Source organism: Ursus maritimus, unplaced genomic scaffold, assembly GCF_017311325.1.
Source record: "Ursus maritimus isolate PB19 unplaced genomic scaffold, ASM1731132v1 scaffold_2, whole genome shotgun sequence".
Lineage (NCBI taxonomy): Eukaryota > Metazoa > Chordata > Mammalia > Carnivora > Ursidae > Ursus > Ursus maritimus.
In genome coordinates, this window is record NW_024424452.1 from 19,103,802 (window position 1) to 19,115,595 (window position 11,794).

Below are 11,794 nucleotides of genomic sequence, written 5' to 3' on the forward strand. Positions count from 1 at the left end.
GCAAGGAATAAGAAATACTCAAAATGCTCCAGCGTAATGAAGAAGAACAAGAACTGGAGACCAGTGGAGGACCCAGGCAAATAGACAAGCTCAAAGTGCCATTGTAGAGACTCAAGACAGAAATTCAATTGTAATTCTATATATTAGCAGTGAGCAATTAGACATTATTTTTTAAGAAATGAAAGACCTATGGATGATTTTGCTAAAAGATGTTGAACGCTTGTACACTAAAAATGATTTTTTAAATTGGCAAAATAAATTAAAGAAGACCTAAAAAATAAAGAGATAGACCGTGTTTGTAGATCAGAAAACTCGATGTTTGTAAGATGCCTATTCTCCTCAAACTCCAATCAAAATCCCGGCAAGCTATTTTCTTGTGCTAAATCATAAGCTGATTCTAAAATTTATATGGAAATGCAAAGGATTTAGAATAGCCAAATCAACTTTGAGGAACAGAGTTGGAGAACTCATATTATCTGATTTTGAGGCTTATTATAAAGCTAGAGGAATCAAGACAGCGGGCATTGGTGTAAAAATCTTTCTACATCTCTATATAAAGATATGTATATAATATATATATATATACACAGATATATATTTATTTATTTATTTATGTAAAGATATAAAGATTAGACAGGTAGATAGATGATAGATTAGACAGACAGATAGATAGATAGATAATTGAGAGTCCAGAAATAGATCCCATACATATATGGTCAACTGATTTTTCACAAAAGTGTGAAGTCATTCATTGGGGGAAAGAATAATCCTTTCATTAGTAATTCAGTAGCCATATTTTTAAAAAAGGCAAAGAAATTCAACACTTGCCTCACATACAAAACTTAACTCAATGGACTATGGATCTACATATAAGAGCTAAAATATAAAACTTCTAGACAGAAAACATGGAGGAAACGTTAGTGACCTTAAGTTAGGGAATATTTCTTAAAATGAACACACACACCAACCCCCCCCCAGAAATAATAAAAAGAAACAATATATGAGAATTTATTAAAATTGAACATTTTTGTTCTTCAAAAGACTTACAGAAATCAAAAGGTAAAGTACAACCTGGGAGGAAGTATTTTCAAAGCATACATTTCACAAAAACTTGCACGTAGAATATATAAAGAATTCTTAAATGTCTCACTACTAAGAAAACAAATAACCTGGTAAAATGATGGGCAAGAGATCCGACATATTCTTCACCAAAGAAGATATATGGATGGCAAATAAATACATGGCAATATGCTCGTCACTAGTCTTTATGGAAATTAAATAAAAACTATAATGATAGACAGCTATTGAAATGGCTAAAATTAAGAAAGACACTCATGCAAAGTGTTGGTAAGGAAGTGAAGCAAGAGGACCTCCCCTACCTTGATGGTGGGATATGAAGTACAACCACTTTACAACACTGTTTGTTGGTTTCTTTAAAAGTTAAACAGGACAGGTTATTCTAGGCCTAGGAATTTCCCCAAGATAAATGGAAACAATTGCTCCAAAGACCTGAGCATGAACGTCCACAGCAGCTGTATTCATGATAGACCTAGAAGGGAAACAATCTGGATGTCCACCAAGAGGCGAACGGATAAACAAACTATGGTAGGTTCATACGATGGATTAGTATTCGGCAATGAAAAGGCATGAACCAATAAAGCTCACAACAGCAGGGTTGAAAATGATCCTGAGTGGAAGAATCCAGAGCAAAAAAGTAGACTACATGCTGTATGATTCCGTTTCCATAAAATGACAGAAAGTACTCACTAGTCTATAGGGACAGAGCAGACTGCTCAGGAATGTGTAATGGCAGGGATTATAAAATGGCTCAAGGAGAATTTTGAGCATGGTGGTTGTGTTTATTAACTTGATTTTAGAGATGGTGTCACTGGTATACGCATCTATAAAAACTCATCATATCGTACACTTTAAAGAGTATGACTATAATAGGTCCATTATATCTTAATACAGCTTAATAAGGCTTAATGAAAAAATACCAAGTTTCAAACAATGCCACTCTCTCCATCTCTTGCCTGTGCTCTTCCTGTGGTCTGGCAGCTTTGACTCAGCAGTTCTGAATGTCCCCCACTGGACACTGTCTCTTTCTCAGTCGCTACACCAAAACCCCACATGGCCTCAGGCAGCCCAGTCACACGTCCGTCTCTGAAATGTGACCTGTGTCTCTGGATGCCAAAATTGTGTCATGGGTACCAATCTGGAACCAGAGAGTGGGGTCAACGTGATTCTAACTCTAAGAACTGAAGATTGGGAGGCTCACAAAGGAAAACTGGGATCTATTAGGAGAAATGTGGAGGGAATGGGTTCAAGGCACACACAGTCAAGAGTTGTCCACTAATGCCACTCATCCCAGGATTCTCGGTGGATTGGGGGACATAAAGCTTTGAGCCCCACTGTGGAGGAGCTCCTCCTCTCCCCCCTACTCACGGAAGGACTGGTCTAGGAGCTAGTGATGCGTTCAGTGCGCAGATGTGGCCTTTGAGAGGAACCACTCCTAGAGAAGAGAGAGCCTGCGGCTGGTAACTTGTGTTGAAACCACCAACTTCAAAATGACTTTAATTCCTCCAATTCTGAAGATCCTGGAACACCTGGAGCCGAGGAGAGAAGTCAAAGTCCTTGGGTTCCCCAACAAATACTCAGCAAAGGCAGCATTTGCTTAGGGCCATAACAGCCCTCAAATGAGTGAAGCAGCACACCAAATACTAACAAAACCTGCAGCTAAGATCAAAGAGTGAGAGCTCCAAATCTTGGCGAGGTCATGAGCAACTGTACCGCCACACGTCGCTAGTGGGTGTAACCACTTTGGGCAGACCGAATGGATAAGCAAATCACTACACTTGACAACTACTTGGCACCAAAAGGAACCGAACGTAGATACACACAACCTGGGTATAGCCCAGTAGTCATGAATCTCAAAAAATATAAAATAATAACATGTTGAGAAAAATAAGAAAAATACCCTCAAAACAATATACTTTCTCATTCCATTCCTGTGGCTTTCGAGAACAGATAAAACTAATCTATGATGACAAAAGTCAGAAAGCAATGGCCTCTCAGGGAGGGAGCACTGACTGGAAAGGGGCATGAGGGAACTTTCCAGGCTATGGAAATATTCCCTGTTTAAGTGGTGGTTACATGATTGCATCACACCGCACACTTGATATCTGTGCGTTGTATTGTGAATAAATCATACCTCAATGAAAACAAAATAAACATGAATAGTAGTAACAAAGTAATTATTATTCCTATAATAGCTATCATTTACTTATTTCTTATCTTTGCGCAGGGGCCATGCTAATCTTCTCTGTATCATTCCAATTTTAGTATATGTGCTGCCGAAGCGAGCACTACTTATTTCTTATCTGAATTGTCTCAATGAATCCTTACTTTGACTCTGAAAAGTAGGTACTTCTCTCCATTTTTAGGTGGAGGAAAATGAGACTCAGAGAGTAGGGGACCTGCCCAAGGTCACACGCCAGTAAGTGGCAGAGCCCAGATCGAAACCTTGACATTAGGGCCTGAGATCTTAGCTACCTCTTCATACCATCAAGCAGACTGGATTTGAGTCAGAGGCACACTGCCTCTGGGATACCTCCCTGGTGAAAGAGACTATAGTGAGTGAGCCTATGCCCCAGTATGTCATGAATGTAGAGGGGAGAGAAATGAGAGTTTCACCTGGCACTAGCACTGAAGCCTCTCATTCATGGAACTGGTCTACACCCGGGCAAGCTGGTTGGGTCAGGACATGCAGTCTGAAAGAAAGACTGGATTCTCAGGACCTCTGAGGGACTGGGATTTTTTTTTTTTTTTTGATCCTATGACATCTCTTGAAAGCTCTTCTTCATCTTTTAAGACTCGTGGTGTTCCAGAGTGAACTGGAGAGAGACATGTCTAGAACATCAGCCCCTTGAGTGTAGAGATCTTCTCTGTCTTCTTTATTGATATTGCTCCAGGGTCTGGAATAGTGTCCAGCCAATGTCTAACTATTTGGTAATTAAATAAATGCATCCACCCCTCCTTCTACCATTTTATCAACCACATGCCCTCTGACCACTGTCAGCCTTGCCAAGCCTTACCATAAAGTTAGGCACGCGCTATGGCTTGTCACCATATTAAACCTATTAGAAGGTATCTCTAAAGACCCCGGATGTTTGTTAGGACTGATAGTCTTTCTCTTGTAGACTGAGGAGAGTGGATCAACCTGACCCCCCTACACAGGCCAGTTAGAACAGGACCCCTGAGCTCTCCTCGCTTGGCCTTATGCCTGCTTCCAGAAGCTCACAGAGCCAGCATTTGACAGGATTAAGATTTGATTTGACACCCCATTGGGGCACCATTCAGGAACGCAATTGTGCCAAGCAATGGAGTAGCACTTATTGGTTTCAGAGGGGATGGAAAACAATTTAAGCAACCTCTGTTCTCTCATCCCAGACACACACCATTGCTCTGTTGACTTAGGAGCAGCTGCTGACACTGAGCAGAGACAAGAGCTCTCTGTGAAATCCCACCTCCATTTGTCTCCAGCACATCAAGGAAAAACTGCATGCACAGATCAGTCAAAATCCTTTCTTTGGACCATTCCTCTTTTTTTTTTTTAAAGATTTTATTTATTTATCCGACAGAGATAGAGACAGCCAGCGAGAGAGGGAATACAAGCAGGGGGAGTGGGAGAGGAAAAAGAAGGCTCATAGCAGAGGAGCCTGATGTGGGGCTCGATCCCATAACGCCGGGATCACGCCCTGAGCCGAAGGCAGATGCTTAACTGCTGTGCCACCCAGGCACCCCTTGGACCATTCTTCTAATTCAAGTCCTGGCTGCTTTTCTCTGGGAAGTCAGGGTGAGCCCGCGAGGTATGAGAGGACCTTGAGACTTGGGGTTGTGGGAGGGTTGAAAGGCAAGGAGAATATAAGAGAGAGGTTTCTCTAAGGATAACATTTAGGCCGCAGGGAAAGCTAAAAACCTCTGGAGAAGCAAAGAGAATGAAGACGTGACCCGGGAATTTTAACTGAGACCCGGTAGGTGGATGGCCTTACCGCAGGCAGGGAGTGGCATTGGAACAAATTTATTTTTCAAAGTCCAGAGGGCAAAAGACAACAAAACACAAAAAACAAAACCAGTTCAGTGCAGGTCAGAATAAACAGCCAGGATGTGACAGTTAATTTTACGTGTCAACTTGATGGGGTTAAGGGATGCTCAGACAGCCGGTAAAACATTTTCTCTGGGTGTGTCTGTGAATGTGTTTTCAGAAGAGATTAGCATTTGAATCAGCAGACAGAGTAAAGAAAATTGTCTTCACCAACATGGGTGGGCATCATCCAATCCGTTGTGGGCGCGAGCGGAACAAAAGAGTGGAGGAAAGGTGAATTTGCTTTTTTTTTTTTTTTTTTTTTTATGAGAACTGACTCACCCCAATGACCTGTAGCAACCCCATCAGCTCCTGTCAGAAGAACCTTCCAGAACTCCTTGGTTCCTGCTCTTTTCAAACCTGTTCTCCAGCCTTCCAGTGCTTTGGAGGAAATTGGTGCAGTATGGAGGGAATGATGGTACAGGAGGAAAGGTGCTAGTTTACATAGGTATGGGTGGCCAGGGCAAGGCTCTTGGCAGAGGGGATATAAGGAGCCTCACAGAGTTCTGATGCAAGAATGTTCTAGGCAGGGGGCTAGCAGGAGAAGAGGTCCAGAGGTTGGAATGGATGTGGCAAGTTTGAAGACCAGCAGCAAAATGAGTGAGACTGAAGCCGTGTGAACAAGGACCATGTTGGAAGACCACTGGCAGCATTTGGTGTAGCTTAGTGGATGAGATCTTGGGATCCGGACTCAAGCTATCCCTTTGGAATTCACCACCTTCCAGACCTGTGCCATTGATCAAGCTACTTGAGCTCTCTGTTCCTCAGCTTCTCCATCTGTTAAATGGAGCTAAGAATAGAATCTACCCCACCAGGTTGTTATGGCTTGTCAAGCACTTGGAAAAATGCCTGGTACATGAAGTGCTCCGTGAAAGTTACTTATTGCTGCAAATCATGATGAAGTTCTGATTTTGTTCTCAACGAGATGAGAAGTCCTTGGAGGGTTTTTAGCAGAGAAGAGACAGGGACTGATTCAAGGTTACAAGGATTGCTCTGGCTACTACACAGACTGAATCGGGCAGGTGGATAAGCACAGATCCAGGCAAGGGACAATGGTCTCTTTGTTCTTCCTGTGCAACTTCAGTTTGTCAGAGCTACTTCCTGATGCTCCCAAACAAAGGTCCTTAAGGTGATGGGAGATGAGGCAGGAGAGAAAGGTGATGGTCAGATCACACAAGGCCTTAACTGTGATTCTTAGGAGGCTGACTTTTAGCAAGAAGCCAATGTGGAGTCATTGGAAGGCAGAAGTATGCTACAATCAGATTTGCATTCTCCAAAGATTCCACTGGTACTACATGGAAGGTGAACAGAAAAGGAGAGATGTAGGATCAGAGACCCAGAAATGAGTATCACTGGACAGGAGGCTGGAGGGAGGATGTTCTGATGGTGACATTAAGGTGTGGGGAATAATGACCAAGACGATTTCTCACTCCTCTCAGTGGTGGGTTGGGACTTCTAATAGGAACTACAGGTTCCAGGGTTGCAATGGGCTGAGTAGGCTAGAACCTGGAGAAATACCATCACGGACTGGTTGGTTTTAAGCCAGTGCTGGGAGAATCCTATCAGGCAAAACCAGCAGGACTTAATCAAAGCTACCAGAAATAATGTCAGATTCGAGCCTCCAGGCCAGAGGTTATGACAAGGCAGCATGAGGGACAAAAATGACACAGACATGCTTTGTTGACCTACTCACTATTTTAAAAATGTGAATTAGTTGCTATGGAGATTTCATGTTAAAATTTGAATTTTCTATATGATAAAAATTGGGCTGACCAGGCCGGGCCCCCTCCCCACTGGCAGTAATGAATCGGAGGAGGGCAATGGTGGCGACTCATCTCCAGTTTGCCAGAGACCCCACCTAGCCCATCTGCGCATTTACCCTACTGCCCAGCCCCTACAGGGACTAGGGGAGCTGACTCTAGCAAAGATGTGTTCTGCCCAGAGTTCTGATCTAAAGACAGCAGTCAAAGCTGTGGTCAAGTTCAGTGCTTATTTATAAATAAAGGGGCCTGGGGTGAGTAACCTGTTCACCCCATCAGATATGCCCAGCCCCATGGACACCCACTACTTTGCACCCAACAGCGTCCTGGCCTTTATTCCCAGGCCCCACTTCCCCTGGCAGCCCCACTCCCTCCCTTTCTTCTATGCACCACTTGTGCCCAGCTTCCAGGCCCTTAGAATAATTGGGTCTGAGCAAGCATTCCCTCTATAAATATTAATTTGGATATGCTTGGAATACTCTGCTTCTTTTAGATGAATTGTTAACTAGCTTTCTAATCTGGAGCTTCTTGACGAGCAAAGCAAGATCTCTCTGCTGGCTTCTTCCTTTACTGGGGAGTGGGGGAAGGTGGAATTTGCTAGAAGTTACAAGGGTTTATTTAGGAGAAGTGATCTATGCACAGTCAGGTTCCCTAAAGCTGCAAGCACCCAGACTCTTCCGAATAATATCTCGGGGACTACCCTTGCCAAGAAATCAGGACTGGTTAGGAGACGGGCTTTAGCAACCGGCAGATTATAATTAGATTCTCAGCTCTGCCACTAAGTAACAGTAACAATTGGACAAGTTACCTAACCTCTCCGGGCATCTATTTTCTAACCTGTAAAATGGCATTGATAATACGTGCCTACTGTGGCTGGGATGGGGATTTAACTAGGCAGTGTATATGGTAAGTCGTGTGTAGCTGGCTTTCAGAAAAAAAAAATATTAATGAAAGGCACTAGATTTTAAAGCAATTTGAAGGAAGTCAATGCATTCAGACACTTTTGGCCACCTGTACAAACTCCAAGGCTTTTTCCTGGAACCTAATTAGAGGGTAGAAGTGGCCCCAAAACACTATTATCACACTTAAGTCACAATTGTGTCTCAAGGTAGCAAATCCACCCACCACCTACCCATCCATTCAATGAGCAATTATTGAGTACCTACTATGTGCCCTGTATGGTGCCGGCTCTGAGGATGCAGTGGGAAGTGAGCGGGGTGAATGGGGCCTGCCGACGGGAAGGCATTTGTTGCTGGAAGCAGGGGATCTCATGGTTAACAGCACTACAGAGACAACTGGGTCCACCACTATGCCGCTGCATGACCTTGAGCTCACATGACCTCAGCCCACCTACATCTACTCTCTTCATCTATAGCATGGGAACAACCTCTCCCACCAAAGCTGGGAATAATAGTTTCTGCTTTTCTCACCTGCCAGGATTTATTTTTTTAAGATTCAAATTCAGTGAGCCAATGAATGTGAACTTGCTTTGCATTTTGTGAAATACAAATGAATGCATAGTGTTCCTTTTCTGAAAGGAAATTCACCAGGTCCAGCTTTTTCAGAATTAACACCAGGCTCCCATCGTCATCATGGGCAGCCCTCCTTGGACTGACCAGCTGGCCAGGAATCAGTTCCTTCTGCCAATCAGCTTCATTTCCTGAGGGAATAGGGAGGCAAGGGGCATTTGGACCACCCTTGGATAGATGGATGAGTGGGTAAGTGGGTGGATGGATGGATGGATAGATGGAAGGATAGATGGGTGGGTGGATGGATAGGTGAATAGATGGAGGAATGGATAAGTGGATGGATGGATGATGGATGGATGGATGGATGGATGGATGGATAAGTGGATGGATGGATGAGTGGGTGGATGGATGGGTGGATGGATGGATGAGTGGATGGATGGATGAGTGGATGGATGGATGGGTGGATGGGCAGGTAGGTGGGTGGGTGGATGGATAGACAGATGAGTGAATCAAAGAAAGTACTACTTTATTAAATGGGTTATTTCACACAATATGAACACCAATATAATTACAATTGTAAAAAAAAATTTATAACAAGGATGAGCTGATTTTCAGATTTCTAAATCAGAGTCAACTGTAAATTTACACAGAACTGTCGTTGCATGAAGCCCAAAAGGGAACAGCATAAAAATGAGTGTTTCTGTAGCCCCTTTATTATTGCTGATTAACAGTTTGTTAGAAAAGCAGCTGCAAGTTTGTTGCCTAAGGGCTGAGACAGTAGAAGAGTCAAAGGTGTCACAAATTCACCTGTAAACAACTTTATGCCTGAACATCAGCCAATTCTGGAGGAAGTGGAGTCTTAGGATGCTTGCTTTCAAAGTGCTGCTTGATGGTCTTAGGGCCTGGCATTTGTGTCCTATAAACAGTGCAAGTATATATTAAGACAGCTTTGGCAACAGCCTTTTGATCAGCCTTTTTTTTTTTTAACAGATATGAAAATATCTACGTTTATTGTTAAATTTTTAAGAAAAGCTTCAGAAGAACATTTACAGTCTGCTACAATTTTCTGTAAAAACACAAAAAAGGTAAAAATGTGTATGTGTATTACTAGAATGTGCATAAAATTTTTCAAGAAGTAATCTCAACTAGGGGCGCCTGGGTGGCTCAGTTGGTTGAGCGTCTGCCTTCAGCTCAGGTCATGATCCCAAGGTCCTGGGATGGAGCAGGGAGCCTACTTCTCCTGCTCCCCCTGCTTGTGTTCTCTCTCTCTCTTTTTTCTTCCTGCAATATTATTACTTCATAAAACCATGGGAGAGTTGAACAATAATTTTGTTGTTGATCTTTCTTGATGTTAATATTTTCATAATGGGGTGTCTTTTTCTGGACTACATCATACTGTCTAGGACCAGGCCCTGACTTTATAGGTAACTCGAGTCTTCCCAAAGAGTTGCCAAAATGTATTTCAGAGTTGAATTGAAAAAATCGAATTGAGGTTTATAGTATGCTGGACCTAGTATACTGTCACTAGCAGGTGGAGAATGTTTTATAATACTGCCATCCTCATTAATATCATAACCATATAACCATCCACAAGAAGGAATTGAAGGAACATCAACACTTCTGGATGGGTGGGTAGTTGGGTAGGTGAATAGATGGATGAGTGGATGGATGGATGGGTGAGTAGATGGGTGGATGTATGGATGGATGGGTGGGTGGGTGGGTGGGTGGATGGATGGATGGATGGATGGATGGATGGATGGGTGGATGAGTGGATGGATGGATGGATGGATGGATGGATGGATGGATGGATGGATGAGTGGATGGATGGAAAGATGACTTAATCAATGAATTTCTCTACATCTCCTAGTTGCAGCACCCCCACACCTCTGTCCCTTAATGTCCACAGACACTCACAGCCTAGCTCCCAGACTCTTCTCCCAAAAGAAAAGGTTTTACAGCCCAGCCATTCCTTATCATTTCCATCAGATGGGCTCAGTGCCATCTGTCTCCACCCCATTGGCTGACTCCACCCCAGGCTCCTCAGAGTTCACCAGACCTTAGAACCCCAGCAATTACTCTCTGGTTGACCCAGTCTCCTGTACTTAAATTCTGAACACAGGTGTCCTGATCAGGGTAACACACTCCAATTTCTGCCACAATAGCTCTATCTCACAAGCTTAGCACAATGGTACATTTCTTACTCACATCACAATCTAATCAGATATTGAGCCAGAAATCTCTATGCCAAAATTTAGTAGTGCAGTTTCCTTCCATCTTGAGGCTCTGCCTTCCACATAGAGTTTTGCTGTCCTAAGCTGGATCCTCATGATCTGAATAAAGACAGTAAACCAAGGATCGCCTGAGAGATTAGGGGCCAGGATGGGAAACGGCACACATCGCACACACCCACATTTCACTGGCCAGAACCAGCACAGAGCCTCAGCTTAGTAGCAAGGAGAGTCAGAAATATGATGTCCTTATATTTTTAGGTCAAGGACATGGGACTGGTGTGCACCTAGTCATTCTCTGTCACAAAAAGCTTCTTCTGTATTCCGTCTCATGCCCTGGTCCACAGGACAGAACCTCTTCTCTGCTTCTTGTTCCAGTGACCAGTTCTTCCCTAGGCCTTTTGTAAGATGGAAGCCAATGCCATGTTCCTACACATTCCCCTCACCAGGGTCTATAGCTCTGTCCTCTGAGCCAGACTAGTGGCTGCGGTTCTGCTCCCCAAAGACCATGGGTCTGGCTTCCTTATTACTGTGCCTGCCCATTTGCCAACAGACCTGGATGTTTCCTTCACCCTAGACCTCGGTGTCCACCATTCACCTGTAAATGACAAGTGATGGCCAAGATCCTTGGGTAACACGACTTGTCTACCTGGTTAGTAATCACTTCCCATTTGTCAGACTATCCAACCAATTGCTCAAACCAGAAACTGAAGAGTAATATTTGACTCATGTCTTTCTTTATCATCCTACGTCAAATCTATCAGCAGGTTCTATTAGGCTCTTGGACCAACCTCTACAACATGTCCTCACTAAACCATTTCTGTTAACTTCATCATTCAGGTATAATGTACACACAAAATTGTACACAAATCTTCAGTATTAAGCTCTGTTTATACGCACAAATGCAAAATTGTGTGTAAGCATGAAGCTCCATTCATTTTTACGTATGAATGCACCTCTGTTACCATCCACAAGACATATGTTGCCAGCATCCTGGAAGGCTCTTCTGTGTCCCATTCCAGTGAATATCCTTCTAAAAGTAACCACTATTCTGACCTCTATCATCTGTTCTTGAATTGCACGTTAATGGACTCTTCTAAGTACATACTTTTTTGCAATTGGCTTGTCTTGCTCAACATGATCTGAGTTTCATGAATGTCATCGGGTGATTCAGTAGTTTGTGTACTTACCCAT

The 11,794-nt window shown here is 43.2% G+C and overlaps 1 non-coding gene across 1 annotated transcript; it reads right to left on the bottom strand.

The window, feature by feature from the left end:
• Window positions 1–3,259: 3,259 nt before the first annotated feature.
• LOC121104124 lies at window positions 3,260–3,366 on the bottom strand. Its single transcript, XR_005836494.1, has one exon. It is a non-coding gene; the product is annotated as a U6 spliceosomal RNA (small nuclear RNA).
• Window positions 3,367–11,794: the final 8,428 nt, after the last annotated feature.